The sequence below is a fragment of the Rhinolophus sinicus genome, chromosome 8 (assembly GCF_057876585.1).
Source record: "Rhinolophus sinicus isolate RSI-liver-muscle chromosome 8, RSI-T2T, whole genome shotgun sequence".
NCBI classification, from domain to species: domain Eukaryota; kingdom Metazoa; phylum Chordata; class Mammalia; order Chiroptera; family Rhinolophidae; genus Rhinolophus; species Rhinolophus sinicus.
Genome location: NC_142508.1, coordinates 68542560 through 68564413, shown reverse-complemented (window position 1 = coordinate 68564413; position 21854 = coordinate 68542560).

Here is a 21854-nt window from a genome sequence, read left to right as displayed (position 1 = left end):
TCACCACATGAAGTATAGAGCCTTTGAAAATCTACAGTGCATGCATTTTGTGGTAGAGTATGGCTTCGTTTTCATGTTTTTTGTTACCAGGCCTAAAATGAATCTCAAAGTTGATGAACTTCTAAACTTGTGATTTGCAAACTTGCTGTTTTCTCTATTTGTAAAACCTCAGTTCAACCTGAAGGATATCAATCCTCTTGTCACAGTCTAGAGCAAGGACTTCACTTTAGAACTTCTCTTGCCACAAGAATCTAATTAAATGCCCATCGCTCAATTAGCCCTTTGCTAATACATTTTAATATATTACTGTGTAAACATCTAGATAAGCAATGCATCTCCATTTCTTTTTGAAGCTACGTTGAATACTGCTAGCATTTATCATGCATAAAATGCACATTATTTATGTTCAATCCAACCTTATGTTTCACTATTCAAATTTAACTAATGAGGAAACTCAGAGAAAATAATCAGTCATGATTATGGGAATAATAGCTGCTGTTCATTGACTAATTAGTATGCATGATCCACTGTTCTAAGTACTTCCTAAATATTACCTGATTTAATTCTTACCACAATCGTATCAGCAAAACATAATTTTATCTATTTTGTGGACGAGTATGCTGAACATGTAACTTGTCCAAGGACATCAAGCTCGCAAACAGTGAGGTGAATAGTCAACCCAAGGCCACATGGCTCCAAGGGTCACACCTCTTTCAGCAGAGCATGGTACCTTCCTGATGCTGGAGAAAAACAAGGATGGGGAACAAGATTGCCTCTCTCTTCTTATTAGTTCCCCTTTTTACATACATAAAGGGTAGGGAAATTGTTGTATCCCTAATAAATCATAATGCCAAGCCTTCAAAGTCAGCAGTGGAAAATGCAGAGGACTAACTGGCCCACACTGGCTTATAGATTTTCCATTTTCTTGGAATCAGTTTCTGATTGTTGCTACCAGGACCTATGGTAGCTAGATTTTGTTCTGTCACATTCATTCTCTCTCTCTCTCTCTCTTACTTACATCTTTTGATCCAGAGAGAATACAGCTGAGAGATGAGAGAATGATATTAAAATGTATTCAAGCATAGAGGATAATGACACCAATGACGGAGGGAACTTTATCTGGCTTGTATGGTATGCTAACCTGGGACACACTTTCAGCCTGGTCTCTGTTCTGTCCTCCACATGGTACACAATGACTTTGAGAAAAACACTAAGTAGATCATTCTTAGACAAATTCCAAGAAAAAAAAACGAAGTTGAATTTTCTTTCTGTTTATCTATATCCACAATCAAAATTGTAGCCAGTAGATTAGTTTGTATCCAAGTGGAGTTGTCATGAAGGGTAATTGTATCCTTCAATTATTTTCTTTTCTCTCTCAATCCATTGTGTTAGATTCATTTATATCTTATCAGATTTAAATTCAATGAATGCTAATCTACTGTTTATTCTGCTATACTTTCTTTTCTACTTCTGTAAGAAAACTACCCTCAATTTTACTGTAACTACAATAGTCATTAAAGTATACAGTACTAAAAATATGTTTTTATTCTTGTTTTGAGATATAATTGACACATGGCATCCTATCAGTTTCAGGAATACATCATGATTCAATGGATGCACCCATTCAGAAATGATCACTGCAGTGAGTCTAGTTTTCATTTTAAAAAAAAGATGTTTTCAATAGTCTATATAATAAATATTTGCATAAAGGAAGCAATGAATGGATGAATAAAGGAAAATGCATTGATGGTTGAATGAATGGATAGCAGCTTGGCAGTCTGGAGTGATTTGAAAGTCATTGCTACTGAATTGAAACTCATTCTTGACACACAGGCACCCCATCCAACCACCTGGGTCACTTCTCTGTGCCAGGAGCCAGCCACAGGTGGTGCAGGCTTTCTGCATAATCTTTCTAAATGCTTCCTCATCTGCCTGTGCCTGCGCTTGCTCCTGGTGTGAGCGGCCTCACCCGGTGGCTGTGATCATTTGCTCCGGCACATGCTGGGTTTCTCCTTGTCAAGTAGACCAACATTACTATACTGGCATAAAAAGAATAATCAGCACTTTGAGGAGCCATTTTTTTGCTCCTAAAATGAGTTTATTATGGGTTTATTTTTCATTGCCTATCAAACAGATGTTGCCTGCTCTCAGAGGGATTTTCTGTGCTTCCCAGTCACTCACTGGGTGGAATGCCAGATGCTCCAGGACTCTGCAGAGCTGCTCATGAATGCCAGGGAGGTGAGTGGATCTGCCTCGGCAACAGGAAAGGAAATCAGGGTTGCTGAGCACGGTAGGGATGGGGGTGGCTGCTCCTTAAAAATGGAGAGATGCAAACACGTATAGAACAGATGCAGACAAGTTCCAGCTGCTGTGGAAGCAGCTTGGGGCAGTAGAAAGAGCATCGGATTTGGAAGTAGACTGACCTGGGTTGAAATCTCAAATGTGCCACTTCAGTCTCTGAGTTGAACTCTTTGCTAATCATAAATCTTCATAGATTTTTAACACTCAAATCATAGAGTTGCTGTTTGGACTAAATATGTCCGTGGTGTATAATAGATTATAAGTAAATATTAGCAATTCTACTCTTTTTAACCAGTGTTAACGTAAATGTTTGGACCAAGTCATTTTTTAATCATCCTATTTGTTAATATATCCCAGACATATCTACATATCTGTCTATCATATGTCTGTCTATCTGTCCATCCATCCATAAAATCACCTGATTATGGCTACCATTTATGGATTGCCATAGTGAGCACTAATCAAAGAACAAATACGTTACTCCATTTTTTTTTAAATTTTGTGTAAACATTGTCACAGTGAACATTTTCTCTTCTTACAGACATGCAAACACACCAGTCATATATCTCGATGTGTCCATAACTGCATTCCCTGAAGCCAAAGTTCATATATTCGTACTTTATTTCTAGAGCCAGTTTTTCCCTGAAAGATGTATCAATTTGCATTCCCACCAACAATATATGATAACTATTTTCCCACATCCTAATAAACTCGGGCATGAATGAAACTTTTTAAATGTTTCCCTTGGCATTACTTGTATTTTGTTTGGTGCAAGAATGAATATCTTTAGTGTACTCATTGGTGACTTGCTTTATTTCCTTTGTGAATTGCCCACCGAGAAGGTTGTTGAGTACAGCGTCTTTTATTGTTTAGTTTGATGAGGGGTGAGGTAATTTCAACAAAGAGTTGGAAAGATGACTTCAAATTGTGGCAGAGTCAGTGCTCACGGAAATTCCATGGGAAACCGCATTTCTCCACACCCCTTGCAAGTGCATAGAATTAAAACATTTTTACATTTTGTTTTTAATACTAAAAGAGGGACACAAACAAGAGTAAAGAAAATATACTGGTACAATTCAAAGAAAATGGAATAATATTGTATAAAACATTCCCACTAAAATAATTTTGCTAAAATAATGGCAAGAAAAAATTATGCAAAAATACATAAGTAATGCATTGTCCCAGGTTTCCTGAGGTATAATTGACAAGTAAAATTGTATATATTTAAAATGCACAGGGCGATGATTTGACTTTGAGTGAGAAATAAACACATTGTATTAAGCCACTGAGATGTGTGGCAGCTAGAATTAATTTCCCTGATTTAAAAACAGTGTCAAGGTGAAGCTGCTAAAACCATGACTCCATGATCATGAGAGATTATCCTGACTTAACCAAAGGCAGAAGTATGGTGTATATACATGTATTTATTATGTATATGTACATAATTGCGTGTGTGTGCATGTGTGTGCAGTGTCACAGTGACCCCAGATTTATAATACCCTATTCCTAGATATTTTCATATCATCACATAATTTTCTATGTCCCCTTTGTTCTCCTAATCACAAAATTATGTATAAATTCAGGACCTTTCCTGGATGCCTGCCCTAAAATTTGCTATTAAAAAATACTGTATAAAAAATATTGTATGATCTCACTTCTACATGGAATATAAAACAAAACAAAAACAAAACTTACAGAGACAGAGAAAAGAGAACTCAGGTTGCCAGAGATGGTGGGTGAGTGGCAAACAAAATGGGTGAAGGTGGTCAAAAGATACCAGCTTCCAGTTATAAAGTAAATAAGTCCTGGGGATATAAGGTACAGCATAGGGCCTATAGTTAATAATACTGTATTCTATATTTAAAAGTTGGTAAGAGAGTCAATCTTAAAACGTCTCATCATAAGAAACAAAATGTGTAACTATGTGTGTTGATGAATATTAATTAGACTTATTGTGGTGATCGTTCTGTAATATACAGAAAGTGCCAAAAAATGTATACACATTTTAAGAATGGAAAAAACTATTAAAATTGTAATACTCAATACATACTGACAACAAAAGACGAATACAAGTCATGTTTGTCTTCTGCAATTACAAGAGGTGCTCAAAGTGGTTGCCGTCAGTGTCCAGACACTTCTGATTATGACAAAATACTGCTTCAGCAACGTTGACCATAGCGTCCACTTATATACATTTTTTCGCAACCCCAGTATACAAATATTGAATAATGCTACTGCATACCTGAAACTAATATAATGTTATATGCCAATTATATCTCAATTAAAAACAAACAAACAATTATACCACAAAAACAAACCAAAATGAACAAAGGAAACACAAGAACTTTTAACCACAAAGGTCTAGCTTCAAATCCCGAAGCTGTTCTTATGAGATTTCTCTAAGGAACTCAACTTTCTCTGGACCCCTTTTTGCTCATTTGTCAATGGAGAACTAGGATGGCTCTCCTAAGAATTTTCTAAGAGTTTGTGGAAGTTAAAGCCTAATACAGTCTTGTATAATGGTGGGTGCTCAGCATGACGGGGACCCTTTCTTCCTTATACCTCACTTCATCTATGGTGTCTCTTCCACTTCCATGTGATTTGGGCAACACGTTAGATGATTTTGACTGAATAATAAAGGAATGGGTCATATTCTAAAACTCAGAACTTTGTACAGTGATTTCCCTACCCTTTTAGGGATCAGTATATCTGTTTCTTTGTTCACACTGCAAATACGGAGTTCCCAAACGTGTTTTTTTTTTTTTTTTTTTTTTGAGGGTGCTTGGAGATTTCTAGTCAGGAAACCTGAGTTTCAGCTCTAGTTCACACATACCAGCGGAATGACTTTGCAAAGAACACTTAATCTGAAAAATGGGATGCTAATAACCAGATTACAACACTGTTGAGACCATCACACGAGAGCATGTGTGGTAATTTCACTGGCAAACGCAAAATGCCTCTTACAGAAATGTATTTCCTTTCATAGTCAAGTTTATCTTATTACTATTTTTTATTTTAAAGTTCTTTGTAGAGGAACATAAAGGCTTCATCGCGGTTTTTTTGTTGTTGATTTCGTAAAGAATTTCTCTTTTTGATTTATTTTGAATAGTATATTTCTCCACAGTAGAGTGTTGGTTTTTCCCTGGTTTGTAAGTACCAAACTAACCTCCAAACAGAATTATAGATCATTTAGATATCTACTATTAACTTTGAGGGTTTTATTGTGTATAATGACTTTGTTCACACTGTTCCTGATTATAGCCATAATTCTATTTCATTGTAGAATGAAAGAGGTTATACGATATAAAGGAGAAGCTATGAAAGCCCACAATCTAGGAATCAATGAAGTGTGTTTCCTTCCAACATTACCAGCATAGAAATACACACATGCACACACACACAATCTCATATATTCTGAAAATATTATCAATACTATTCTGCATTTTGTCCTGTATTATTACAAATATTGCAGTAAGTATGTACTGCTTTCACAAGTTTAGCAGCTGTCATGGGGTTGCAAATGATCAGAACTTCCTTACTAATAGAGAGGAGAACAGTGTAAACTAGGTTTATTGGAAACACAAAGAAATTAAGAGATCTGAGACTAATAGTACATCATTTTCTCTTCTTACACTAGCAGTGTTCCTCTGGAAGCTGGCTGTTAGGACTGCTTATTCCACTGAGAGATGATGGCGCTCCAACTCCTAAGTCTCCAAGTCACCAGGTCTCCTCGCACTGGAGCCCAACATGTAACTTGACTGTCACTCTGACCTCAATGCACTCTTAGATCAAGGAAAAACTGAAGACCACCTATTGCACCATCAACACCCCACAGGGGGTAAAAAATGCTTCTCCATGGATCAAAGCTTAAAAAATCCCCAAGACAAGAAAAATTAGATCGCAGTACACAAGAAATTGACTGATGTCTTTGTTCTTCTTGAAATTCATCTAATTTTCATACAGATCCTGACTGCAAAATATGGAATAAGAAAGAACAAAGGAAAGATTATATGTAAAATTGTTTAGTTTTGGTCTAGTGAAGGACTTAAGCTAAAAAATAAAAAAATGCTTCACAGCTCACAGCCTCCTCCAGCTTATCAAGTTTTGAAAAACAAAGTAGAATCTTAGCTATAATCCCTAATTGTGATATTATTACTACTAATAATCAATACACTTAACACTATTCATCCAGCCTCATTCTCACCACTTTACATATGTTGGTTACTTAATCCTTATAGGATTATGTAAGGTAGGAACTGTTATTAGCAACTTTCTTTTAAAGATATGGTAAGTAAGACATAGAGAGGGTATATTTTATTTATTTTATTTTTTTTTGAAAGATTTTATTGGGGAAGGAGAACAGGACTGTATTGGGGAACAGTGTGTACTTTCAGGACTTTTTTTTTTTCCAAGTCAAGTTGTTGTCCTTTCAATCTTAGTTGTGGAGGGTGCAGCTCAGCTCCAGGTCCAGTTGCCATTGCTAGTTGCAGGGGGCGCAGCCCACCATCCCTTGTGGGAGTCGAACTGGCAACCTCGTGGTTGAGAGGACACGCTCCAACCAACTGAGCCATCCGGGAGCTCAGTGGCAGCTCAGCTCAAGGTGCCAGTGTTCAATCTTAGTTGCAGGGGGCAGAGCCCACCATCCCTTGCGGGACTCGAGGAATTGAACTGGCAACCTTGTGGTTGAGAGCCCATTGGCCCATGTGGGAATCGGACCGGCAGCCTTCAGAGTTAGGTGCACGGAGCTCTAAACGCCTGAGCCACCAGGCCGGCCTGAGAGGGTATATTTTCAGAGCCAGAATTTGAACGTGGGTAATCTGGTTTCAGGATCTGGGCTGGATACTTCCAGAGGGTAACAGGCTATGCATTTTCCTAGAGCAACTTCCCATCATTTGTCTCTTAAATACTATTCAGTCTCTTCCTAGATATGTCACTGACTTATCTAATCACTATTTCCATAATTTCCTCATCTTTAAACTGAGACAATAGTACTCAGTATTAAAGCAGATAACATAGGTAAAATACTTAGCATATTTCCCAAACAAATACAATGTTTGATAAATGATAGCTATGACTATTATTACTTTTATTATTTTTATTGTGATAAGATAGTTTGTCAAAGATAAGATATGATGAGCGACCAGTCTGATTTCACTGGGAGTGACTTTAGTACTGATAAGCCCTCTTCACAACGATAACACAATAGAAGTTAAACTTCAAGATTCCCTGTGTTCATGGTAGACAAAGTTGCAGGCAGTCACAGAACATATACATATAGAGATCACATACTATAGGAATAGATTTCTATGTGTGTTGGCTTTGGATGGGATCATCTAAAAAAGGAGACCATGTCTAAGTCTCAGAAATCCTTTTGGCTTACGAGACCCAGTCAGTATTTTGATGGAGTCCGACACTTCATTTTGCTGGCATTTGTGTGTTGGTACAAATGAATATTCAGAGTAAAGCAAATGGGATGTAGTATGTGGATATAGCAAAGACAGAAGAAAAAAACCACACACAAATAAATGCTCTTGTCTCCTCTAGGTATATATAGATTTGAAAAGTTACTAAACAGTAAAAGTCACACAACATTAAAGAAAACACACGCATTTTATTCTCCCCAACTTCCTCCTACCACATTAAGTAAGTGGTAACATCTGTTTTCCATGCAGGTAGCTAGCACTTCCCAGGTAGGGCAATCGGATCCCCACCAGGTGAACAATTCAGCTGCCTGGTATTTCTTTGGAAGTGCATCTTTATGCAAATCTTGGTGATACGTAGAGATAAATTTGCTTACTTTCCATTCCCTCAAGTAAGATTTATTTATTTCTCTCTGTCTCTCTCTCTCTGTCTCTCTCTGTCTCTCTGTCTCTCTCTCTCTCTCTCTTAATTTTGTGGTCTAGCATTTATTAATAAGCATATAGTATCTTTTTTCCCAAATCACTTTCCCACTGATTCTTTCTTTACAAAGAGGAAAAAACTGTTCTTTATTGAAATTTTTCTGGTCAATAGTAATCCATAAATATCTTTAATCCAATTATAGATAACATATTATGTCATAAATGCATAATTATATTGAAAATGTACTATATGCCTAGTGCTACGCTCATACCATGTGTTTAATGATATATACTGTTCATAGGTTAACATTATTCCTCATAGAAAGGAGAGGGAAGTAGCTTGTCCAATGTAATATTGCTGATTTCTCAGTATGCTCTTTTATTTCAACTTGAGCCCCAGTCAATATATTTATCAGTAGTTGCAGAAATGTTTCTCCACGTTATTCATTCCTTTGCAAGTAGTTTACCACATGTTTGAAAATTATTCAGTTACATAATCCTTTATTTGCACAGGGCCCTAAGAGTTTGTCACCCAACAGGAGAGGGAGCCCTCTGTGTATTTTCTTAATTCTATTTTCACTACCCTTGTTTGGATTGCCATTATCCCTAGCCTGAAGTCCTTGGATCAGGACAGAGATGGTCTCGTTTTAACATCTGATGCAATTGGACTGCTGATTCTAGGAGGACTGAAATTTTCTTCCAAAAAGAGAGAATTGTTCTTTTGGGGAGTTTGTATTTTAGAGGTGAATCCAGAAAGTCAGAAAACTTGGCATCAACCAAGAAGCTGCAATTACATAGTATTCAAATTGGCTTTCTTATCTGCATTCTCAGTTGCCCTTCCACAAGGTACACATGGGCTAAATTAAATCCATGAAGCATGGCTCTTTGTTGTCAATGGAATAATTTGGCTACAGGATACATTTCCGCTACCTAAGGCTCTTTCTAAGCTATTTATTATGCAAACATCTTGTGAGCCTAGTTCCCTTCCTCCTTTTTCTAAATACTATAGAGTTAGAAAACTTGACTATGTGGTCTTCTACATCCATATTAAAAATTATCCTTTACTCGTATGTATGATATGTTTTGACACTGATCAGTGTATACTTCTTTTTTTCCCCCAAAATTCTAGTTTATCTTCCATACTTGATGGAAACCCTGTGACCAAGGGCTGTCTTTTCATCTTTATGATCACCATGCCTAAGTGGGATGGGGGAGTAAGCAGCCAACTGATACTGGGTCTGACTCACCTATGGGGTAGGTGCTGTGCTTACTTATATGCATTTTAAGCCTCAAAACACCTCTCACATAGGCATCTCCAATTTCTTGCAAGGACACAGAGGCTCTGAGTGTTTAGTGCAACATAGAAATCGATCACAGGTTTTTTTGCACTCGTGTCCTTCACATTGTGCAACAGTACTAGATGCAGTGGCATGGATATATTAAATGCTCAACTAATCTTTCTGGAACTAATGAAATAATGAGATTAACATGTCAATATAGTGTTTACTCCCCCCTAGCAATTTACATCATGAATTAAGTTTCAAGTGTAGCAATCTGCCCGATATATACCAACACTGAAGATGGGGAAAGAGATTATTTCCAGGACTTCGTCATTGCTTATGTAATATAACTTTCCCCACTACTGAGCCAACTTGGTTTTACAAGGCCAAGGCAAGTAATAAAATCAGATTTCTGCTAGAGTGAGGCTGCTTCCCTAATTGAAAATGTAAATGTGGCCAGGTGTTCAGCTCCCTTGTTCTAATAAATAAATAATTAGGAAGAATGATTAATATGAAGCTTCACTGCCTAGCTGTGCAGAGTGTTCTTGGAGAGCAATGTGGGGAATGGATTTGGAGGGCAGAATGTGTGCTTAATGGCATGCTTCGGAGGGATCCTGGCAGAAAAGCATCACGTGCCTGTACAGAGTATGAGTGCCCCCTTTGGGGCCAGAATAGAATTATGCACACAGGAGGGGCAAACTAAGACCCCCACAACTGCTACAGGTAGGACCTGGAAGAAGCATCACATACAATTGGTACGGTGTGATGCAGCTAGGTGTCCCGAGTCAAATTGGATTGGGTACCCAAACCTGTGACTTCCAAGATATGTGAAATCTGCCAAGTTACCTGGCTTCTCTTATCTTTTATTTCCTTAGCCTTCTAATGGCTGTGAAACCAGTCTCAGATGTAAATATTGGATGAGATTTTGAATGTGCAAATGCCGACATCAGAAGAAGCCCTTCCTAAGTGGTAGTCATTAAGCGCTTATTTTCTTTATCTGCAAAATTGAAATCAAGTTCAGAAAACAGTACATATTATATTCCCTTATTGGAAGAATACAGAGCTCACCAGCATATTAAAGTCTTTTCAAAATTCCTGCAATAATGAAGCCTACATAATTTTAAATCAGTAATCCACAAACCTATTCTACCACAAGAACTTAAATGATCATTTTTCCAAATACATTTCGGGAAATACTGCCTTATCTTAATGAAGGTTGTGATGAATAATTTACTATTCTTGTAGATAAGCAACTATGACATTATCAGGTATGTAATAGGAGCAACTTGCCTCTTCTGCCATGGTAGAAATTTGGGGAAGCAAATGAAGATTATTAGAGAATTGAAAGAAGCTATTAGTTAATTCTGCAAGCGCTCACTGGATCTGGTAAAAACTTGGTGCATTATGAATCCTCCATCAAAATCCCTGTTTTTGTTTGAGACTATGACTTCCTTTGGGAGTAAGGAAATATTTTCAAACTGAGATCCAAAATGAGAAGGGAGTTGACGTACTAGTGCAATGAGGAAAGTTGTGTTTTGTTTTTTTATTTTTTTTCAAATGGTCAAATATGCATTTCCATCCCTATATTTATGACCCTCGTGACATTGCTGTTCCTTTCATCAAGACTTGGAATATATTTCTTTAGCCCTTGAATCTGGTTTTTGCATGTACCTCTCACTGGCCAATGGAATATTTAAAAATGAAATGCAAGCAAAAATTTCTAAAATGTTTGCACGTTGGAACTTCTCTTGCTTTGTATCCTCTTAGCACCATGGGAAAGTCCCTAGACTGACTTACTGTAGGATGATAAATGAGGTGAAGAGGGGCCCAGCTACCTCAATCATCCCAGAAATCCCTGCAGAGAAACAGGATGTGTGAGAAAGTCTAATTTCAGAAGAGTCAGTTGAAAACAGAAGAATCACCCCGTTAACCAACTGAATCATGGGAAATAAGTGGTTATTTTAAATCACCGAATTCTGGGTGGTTTTAACTCTGCAATAGATTATGCAAGCAAACAGTCATGAGCTCTTTAAAGACAGGTATTAGTCCAGCTTACTTCTATTAATATAATGCTAGAGCCTGGTTGGTTACCGGGCCAAGCAGAGAGTCCTGCCTCAAAATATATGGATTTATGTTTTGCCCTTATTTTTAGATACCTAAATGGAGGCTTGGAAAGATTAACTCACTTCCTGAATATCATACAGCTCATAACTGCCAGTCACCAACCTAACTGTAGTCTCATCACACCTGAAGATTTCTTTTTCTACATTATGACATTCTACTTTCTAATTGTGTCTGTAATACAAAATTTTGGGGGGTAGCTTCTTTCTCTGAATCACAATGCTGGTGTAATACCCTAGATATCTATTTATGATAAATAATAATGGATGTTTCACAAGTTAAGGGCAATCAAATCACCTCCTCAGCTGACTGCTTTAGAGATGCTTAGACGGATGATTTCTGAGTTATAAGTAATTCAAGACACCCACTATCTATTACATGGCAGACAATGTGCTGGATGAATAATTCACATGCATCCAATAGAATTATCTCTTCAGAAAATCTTGCTTATTAACACTCAATATATGGATGCCATCAACATATTTGTGTATCAAATAATTGACTTACAAATAAACTTTACATCAGCCTTGTTTAATCATGCCTCTTTAAATTAAAAAAAAAAAAAGATATAATTGTCTTTATCACTTGATCGTTTTTTGTTCCCTGAGGGTTTATAAAGTATTGTCACCATGCCCATAACCATCATTATAATCTATATGTTTCCAATAGACCCAGTAGATTAATGATAATATTTATATCCCCAGGTATAGTGCAGAAAAGGTGCAAAGTATTTGTTGAATGAATGAATGAATTCACGAATGAATGAAACATGACTATTGTCACATCACTATCATATCGCTGATGGTTGCATTTGTATTTATTTTATAGTGTTTGATGATTAAAAGTCACATAAGCAATTAGATTTTCAAATAAAAGCCTTAGGGAGGTTTTTATTTAAGCAATAATAAAATAAATTTAGCATTTGAAATAAACTGGACCCATATAAATACAAAAATTTACCCAAAAGTATCTGCTTTATAATAGCAGAGAGAAAATATGGGCCCAGATTTTACAATCTATAGCTACAGTGTATTTGGGATTGTTAAGCCATATATTGTAATTTTGTTGGGCATGATATTGAAACCAATGGAAGATAATTGACAAGGAAGAAACTCATAGAATGAGAAACAGAATTTAAAGGGTAAGAAGTTATCTTTGAAAGCAGAAAAGGTGGTTTTCCAGATAGAGAGAATGGGTTGTGGAGAGAAATTGATACTGAGAAAGTAACCCAGTTTAAATCTGCACAAACTTAGTATGAGTAAAGAAACAAAATGACTTTTTATCTTCTTTTTAAAAAATATAGACAAAATTCATATGAAATAAAATGAACCATTTTAAAGTGAGCAATCCACTGGCATTTAATACATTCACAATGGTGTGTAAAACAACTACTATTAAATGCTTTAAAAATATTTCATCACTCCAAAAGGAAACCCATTAAGTACTCAAGACCTATCCAACAACTGGCAATAGGCAGTCTGCTTTTTACCTCTATATAGATTTGTCTGTTCTAGATATTTCAAATAAATGGAATCATACTACATATGACTGTTTGTGTCTTGCTCTTTTGATTTAGCATCATTGTTTTGACTATTTGGGGCCCCTTGAAATTCTCTATGAATTTGACAATAGAATTTTCCATTTCCTAAAGATTTCAGCCTTTCACCACTGTTGTTGATGCTGGGATTTTTATAAATGTCCTTTATCAGGTTGAAGAAGTTCCCTTCTATTCTTAGATTTTTTTTTTTTAATCATAAAACGATACTGAAATGTGTCAAGTGGTTTTCTTGCATTAATTGAAATAATCTTGTGGGTTTTTTCTTCCTTTACCTAATAATGGGTTTATTGCATTTATGGATTTTTATCTGTTGAACCGCCCTTGGATTCCTGGAATAAATCCCACTTGATCATTTGGCATAATACTTTCAGTGTGCTGCAGAATGAGTTGAAGTATTTCTGGACTGATTAAAGAAAAACACATGACAATGAGATTAAAACAGTGTGCAATAAACTTATTTGGGGGGTACTCAGACAGGTTGCATGAGAGGGGAAGCCCCGAACAGGAGGGGCCTTTCAAGAGACAGCATCGTTGGGGTGACCACCCATGTGGGGAAGAGAAGTAGGGAGCTCCTGTAGGAGAAGGGAATAGTAGAGAGATGTTGCATAATAAACACACACATACACTCACTGCCATCTAGTAGTAAGAATGTGTTTCTTGCTTGTACATGTGCAGGTCAACTTGTATGAGTCTTCTCCGTATACCACATTCTCAGGCTCAGCTTGGAGAAGCAGCAGTTATTCATGAGATTATATATATATATATATATATATATATATATATATATATATATATATATATATATATATATGTGTGTGTGTGTGTGTGTGTGTGTGACATTTGATATTTCTTTTATTCTTTTGGGGGGTTATTATTTTTATTTTTCAATTACAGTTGACATCCAGTATTATTTTATATTAGTTTCAGGTGAACCACATAGTGGTTAGACATTTATGTAATCTATGAAGTGATCTCCCCAATCAGTCTAATATCCACCTGGCACTACATACTCATATTTTTTTAATGGAATGGTAAAAGCATTTTGTCATATTTCTGTATGGGCGGGAAATCCAAACGAGATAAAACAAATATAAGACCTAAAAAAAGAAAACAAAAAATACGCCAACTTATAAAATTGAAATGCTTATGCCCTCCCATGTCTTGGTCTCAAAATGATCATTTATTTCTGTTTTCTTTCCTCCTTTCTTTTTTTTTTTAAAGAAGAGGAGGACTTCTGGTGCATTGGTATGTACCTCCCTGTACGACAGTAACATTTGCTAATCTCTGGAGACTGAGTAGAAAATTCCCCATCTTAACCTGACGCCTGGGTTCAGTGCCTGCTTTTGACACTAGACACCTACTGTGATTGCAGCTGTAGGTGCAGAAGTCACTGTGGTGTATACGAGAGGTGCCAGGAGTCCTGGGCAATATCATCAGATTTCTCACATGATCACAACACTTGCAGAGTGGATGACACATATTATATATTTGTATGTATTTATACAGAGGGGGCCCAAAAATGTATACATATTCTCAGAAAGGAAAGAACTATTAAAATTGTAATACTCAATATATATTGATAACAAAAGATGAATATGTCACGTTTGACTTCGGCAGTTACAAGAGGTGCTCAGAGTGGTTACCATCAGCGTCCAGACACTTCTGATTACGGCGAACTATTGCTTGAGCAATGGTGACCAAAGTGTCCACTTGTATACATTGTTATGGCACCTCTGGTATACATAAAATGCATGTTTACATTGCATATTTCTATTATATATATTTACACAATGTTGAGGTTTGGAAAGACCTTAGAGTCAGAAGTCAACTTGATAATCTTTTCTGCCAAGGGTTTTTATGAATGTATTTCCATAATGAAAAAAATGTGAAATATCAAGTCTGCATGGAGATTTTGCATTAAGTACTTTCCTTGGGAGCCAAGATGTTATCCTTCCCTAAATGATGATGATGATGATATGCTGATAGCAACGATGTTAATGTCAAACTACTAATAGGAATAGCTGGCATTTTACTAGGCACACTATGAAATATCTCTTTTAATACCTCAACAACTGTTTAATTAAAGATTAAATTTTACCGATGAGAAAACAATGCACAAGAATTACTTTCCCAAGGATATGCAGCTGGCAAATATTTATCAAGTTCTGGAAACCAGACTTAGGCAGCCTTGCTCTGCTATGCCAGGCTATATCCTATGGTTTACCATACTGTTTTATCTTTCGGGACTATCCCATGCTATTTATGTCTTCTGGTTAATCTCTTCCTCTAGCCTCCTTTACCTTCCCTTCCTATCATCAGTTAAAACGCTACCTCTAATAGTCGTCTCAAGTGGCCATAAAACTGGGTTACCTGTTGCATTTACCTGTTAACTTTCCTGAGCTCCACTATAAGATACCAATTCCTAGAGAGCGGAGGTTATGACTCCACTTTAAATCATGCGCATAACAAGTAGTAGCTAAATATTACCATAGATTTATGATGGTAGGTGTTATATAATAAATCCTTGGCATGACTCAGGTAGCTGACATACTCATCTCTACTCCTCATAATAGTTCTGCAAGGGAAGTATGCTTTAAACTATTTTTATTATTATTACTACTACTACTATGACACCATGATTATTGTTGGCATTTTTTAAGGGAGGAGAGTGACTACTCAGAGAGTCTTAAGTAACTAGTTCTCACAATGCTAATAATTGACAAAGCTAAGATACATTTTGTGACTGTAACTTTGTCCCCTATTGAAGCAGCCTTTGGATTTGCCATATAACTGTCAAGTGGTTAAGCCATGATATTCTTTAATTTTACATGAATTGCAGTTGTTGCCATCCATCTTTTTCAATCCTAGTTGGTGCTATTAGGAGAGAGAAAAGGAAAATCTCTACTGTTGTAAGAGTCTTTGTGAAAGCAGTCTAATCTTGTATCTCCTCTTGAGAGTATCCTATATTTGCATAATTGTTTTGACTGCTGTCTCTATTCAATCTCTCTCTTCCTAAAGTTCAAGAGCTGGGGCAGATGCCCATGTGCACACTCCACCCAGGAGTGGTCCTTAGCCACCTCATTTCTCAGTGTCTTTTGTTTTGTTCATCTATTTAGGAAGCTTAGCTTCACAAGGGCTCATTTACTGGTTAATCACATTCTCAGATCCTCTAAGAAGGCTGGCACACCTGCTTTCCACTTCACCATCTCCTTTGATCTCTCTAGAAATATCCAACTTTGATTATGTGAAAATCTTCTGTAACTGTAATATGTGCCTGGAAAGCAACTGAAACTTCTATTGTGACCATTTTGACCTGACAGAGAGGCTATTTTAGGGCTGATATGTAGTGATAACAAGAAGAGAGAGAGAGAGAGAGAGAGAGAGAACACACACACACACACACACACACACACACACACACACACACACAAAACAGACCTTCTTGTCTCTGTATATAATCCATGTAATCCAGTCAGGAGATAGGATTTGATTCAACTGATGGTTGCCAGATGTTAAACAGATGTGAGTTGAATAGTTAACACACTTTAACACAATTTTAAAAACACTGGTCTACTATCAAATTTCTATTTTCTAGGCAATCATGTATTATTTATGGGAAGTGAAGGGGAAACAAAACATACATATGACCCCATTTCCAAATAAATACTAAAGGGGAGGGGAACAAAACACAAGAAAATAGAAAAAAAATCAACATTGTCCTCAGAATATTCACTACACAAAATTTATTTCAAAGATGGAATTATCATGTATTTCTTGACTTCTCACAACTTTTATACAAACTACTCTAAAGGAACTTACTAGTTCCACTTTGTATTCTAACTGTTCATTTCCATATCCTCTTATTTCTCACTTCTCACCACATGCCTTCTAGACAAGTATTTGTTTAAGCGCAGATCTTGCTATCTTTCTTTTTATATACATTTTTAAATCATCCCATGCCCTCCCAAACCCCATCACAGGGTCTGGAACAAGGTGGGATCCCAGCAATCATGAGGAACAAATGAATAAATACGCATGTACCAAGGATTACATACACATTTAGTAATTCATTTATTAATTCATCAAGACATCTTGAATTATGCAGGAGCACTCTGCTAGATGTCAAAAGTGTATGTTTAGAACAATTAAATAAAAAGATATCAAGACTTGGCAAGCCTTTACATTGCCGTCACTTAAATTCCTCATTATTTATTTATATCCAGTTATAGAAATGCATATTGTCTTCCAAGTTATCATCAGTCGGGTGGTAACAGCTAGAACAGGCAGATGACTGTTTCATGAGGACTGTCAAACCTCTTGGTGAGTATCCAGGGAAAAAATATATGTTTTTTTTCTTATGAGGTGAATCATAGATATATTAACTTAGGCAAAGTAAATGTTTTATGCACACCATTTATATACAAAACGATGTACTTTTATAAATTTTGTGTTTTTCCCTTCCTTTGGAAAAGAGGGTTCAATATATTAATCAAACCATAATGTCCACGCATTAGGACAGGAGTCAAACCTCCAATTCCTCTCTGACATTTGAATCCCACCATACACATGTTTAACTATTCCAACGCCAGACAATCACTGACAGTGATTCTGCCTGTCCTAGTTTGTGTTAACTTCTACCGTATTTCCCCGAAAATAAGACCTAACCAGAAAATAAGCCATAGCATGATTTTTCAGATGCTCATGATTTATGCCCTACCCCCAAAATAAGCCCCAGTTAAGATCGTCAGCTAGACGGATGCATTTAGTATGCCCGTTGCAACACACGACAGACGTACTGAATTATAAAATGATATTAATATATAATTAAATATGAGTAAATAATATTATTGACATTAATACTTAAAACAAATGATAATATAAATTATAATTAAATATTTCTAAATACCCAAGTGAGCGCCTTTGGACGAGAGGTAAACGCCTATGTAAACAGATGAATTTGAGACTTAGTGCCGGATAACCAGCTGGAGAACAGACACAACACACGAATAACGTGTGCACTTGATAACGAACGGACGTGGTTGTGCCTAATATGAATCTTCATAATTCAGTATATCGTGTGTTCTAACGCATGTACTTAATGCACTCGTGTGAAATAAAGAAATATTTTCTAAATTGTGGTGCCTGCAATTTTTTGTCACTTTTGCGTGGACCATCATTCTTGACTTTCACCATTTTTGTTGCCACTCCTGTCTCCTAAGTCTTCAATTAACACTTGATTTAATGGTAGATTTTAAGGGAATAATATTTTGATGACCAGACAAGATGAGTGAAAAAGAAAGAGCTATTCCATCAAGTACAAGAAAGGAGGACTTCCCGGGGCAAGAATCTTATGGTTTTTTCCAAAGAGAAGAAGTTGGATCTCCAAATGGTATGAAAATGGCAAGCAGAGTACGATAACCTCAGTCAACAGGTAGACGAGGGAAATACTAAGAAGCACAAGTGTGGATCAGGTCGGCAACCATTATTTCCTGAGCTGGAAGACATCATCTGTGAATGGATTGCTGACAGGAGAGCAAAGGCTTTGGTTGTGTGCAGGACTGATAGCCAAGCATTTGCGTTTGCAATAGCACCACAGTTAGAAATATCCCCAGAAGAATTCTAAGCATCACAACACTGCCTGGATGGCTTATTTAAAAAGTACAGCAGACCCTTGAACAATGCAGAGGTTATGGGGCTCCAACCTCCCATGCAGCTGAAAATCCACATGTAACTTGTGAGTCCCCCCAAATTTAACTACCAACAGCCCATTGTTGACCAGAAGCCTTACCAATAACATAAACAGTCGATCAACACATATTTTGTATGTTATATGTATTTTATACTATATTCTTACCATAAAGTAAGCTAGAGACAAGGAAATGTTACTAAGAAATTCATTAGAAAGAGAAAACACATTTACAGTATTCGTTGAAAAAAATCTGCATATAAGTGGAATTGTACATTTCAAACTTGTGTGGTTTGACTATAAATTTAACCCGCCCTTTATTTAAATATTATATTAAAAAGTTTAAAAGTTATTTAATATGGCTATATATTTATATTTACTGCAAGTGTAACTGAAAGAGTTTGAGACTGCAATTATGAGGCCTGAGTGTTATGATGGCTCCACAGTAACTGCCTGAATTTGGTCAAGTCACTTAAACTTTTGATCCTCAACTTCTCTGTATTGGGAAATAATGGGTACTTGGGTTTTGAGCATTTCTGTTTCACTTTCTGAGTGAATCTCAGGGCTGTCTTAAGAATTATATAAGATTAAGCCTCAAAAGAAAAAAAATCCATCTTTGCAAACATGGAATTTTGTAAGTTAAAAACTATAAGTTTTTTTCGTAATAGTAATTTAAATTGTTTCAGTTCCTTCCAATGTATACAAGGGACACTTGCATGTTATTCTCATGCAAGTGAAAACTTATGTTTTTTCTCCAATTGATTGGTATAAAAACTAGTCAACAGTTCTTGTGAATGTGGCTACTAGACGTTTTTGGAGCCTTATAAAATATATGACCATTTGTCTTTTTTATCTTCATTTCTTTTCTTTCTTTCTTTTTTCTCTTTTCCTTCAGAAAATGAGCATCCTAAAATCTGGCTGTGGGAAGACCCATATGTATTCACTGTGATACCTGGACCGCCAATTGCCTTCAAATATGAATTGGTCTGAATACATTGGTCAGCAGATGGTACTAACGTCAAAGTTTGAAAAACATTTTCAGGTGTAAGCTCTTCATATAAATAGGACAAGAAAATAATTCTATTCGGGTTGCATATAAGCTTTTTTTTGTCAATGATTTTTCTATCACTGCCACATATTACATGGTTTTCTGTAGTCACAGGCTCTCTGATTTATAGATATGGGCATTCTCATTTCTCAGCGTTCCATTAAACATTTTAGCTAATTTGCATGGGGACTTCCATAAGCGGGGCCTAAGATTATACGTGTACTCATATATATTATACACAAAGGTAGATAGACTTGCTCAATGAAAAGGAACGCATCCCTTATCTAGCTTAGTAGCTGAGAATACTTAGCCAACCCAGTATATATTTTACTTCTTACATCCAGAAAGAATATATTTTCTTATTTCCTGCCCTTAGAGAGTTGTTATATTATAATAATAAAAAAAAAGACATAAAATGGCAGGGAATTTATCCTGGATGAATCGGCTGATTTAATAATGAAGCACTCCATTGAAGGGCAAAGAGAACATTGGTGGTAACACAACTTTCGTGTTTGTCAAAAGGGAGAATTTTACTGAAAAGAGTGACTTTTACCACATTAAGCTATCTTTAAAATTTGTAAAGAGGAAATAGGAGAGTAGAGGGTGAGTGGTTCTCTGTGTGTGTGTGTTTGTGTGTACACAGAGAGGGTGCCAAAAAAAATGTATACACATTTTAAGGAGGGAAACTGTATTAAAATTGTAATACTCAACATATACCAATAACAAAAGATGAATACAAGTCACGTTTGACTTCTGCAATTACAAGACGTGCTCAAAGTGGTTACCATCAGCGTCCATACACTTCTGATTATGGCAAACTACTGCTTGAGCAACGTTGACCAAAGTGTCCTCTTGCATACATTTTTTCTGGCACCCTGGTGTATATGAACACAGTCGGTTTAATACTGCTTGAGTGATGCCCAATTATGTTCCTGCTGGACACCCTCTTGGACCACAAGTTACCCTTGGAGTGACTATGGCAGCAGCTTTGCTCACATGCAACCTGACTGTACGTGAGCTACACAGGGGCTTTCTGTTCCTCGGTTTCTTTGGTACCAGAGTTTTAGACACATGCAGGCTCCCACTCAACACTCAAGTACTCACTAACATGCAAACACAGGAAATTAGCAACCGATGTGACGACTCTGAACCAAAGAGAGATAACAGGTTTTCAATAAACAGGTATAACTTCCTTCCAACAGGAGGATGGTTTTGTTCCTTCTCTTTGCTCCTAAAGGATTTTAGGGTAATGTGACCCCCAATTTCCAACAGCACAAACAGCTCCATCACATCCCTTTATATTGGCTCTTCTCTCCTCCCTGCCTCAACTTTCCAGATACCCACTCTCCTTCACTGGCAGAGTTTTCCCAAACCAACCATGTTCATACAAGCCTGACTCAGGTTCTTTCTAAGGGATAGTCCATTCTATGGTTGGGGGGGGGGGGAGGGACAGAGGGAGAGGGGGGGGAGAGAGAGAGAGAGAGAGAGAGAGAGAGAGAGAGAGAGAGAGAGAGAGAGAGAGATATTAACACGCAGTGGGAACTAAGCATGTCCTCATATCCTTTTTGAAATTTATATACATTAGTTAATCAACTTCCACATTATTATGGGGTAAGATTACCATTTCCTACTTATCAAAATTAGTAACTGAAATTTAAAAAGGGTAATATTTCTTAAATATCACAGTTATTAAGTGATTGATCTTTTTGACTTTAGACTCAGTATTTTCCTGCAAAACCAAATTGTTTTAGATGAAAGTAGATCTTATATGCATCTAATAGATTACCCCTAAGCAGGGAAGTTTACGTCTTTAAAAAAATAAATAAAAGTATATTCATAGTAAGCATTTATTTTAAAAAGCAGATTGATTGTCTCACTGAAGCCCCCCAATAAAATGCAAGCATGCGCAATCATCCTATGATTTCTCATATTGGTGGGAGTATTTCATATTGTTCCCAACAGCTTCTGGAGATGTGTCTTAGTGCATAAAAGGGCATCCATTATTAGATGCTGACTTTAG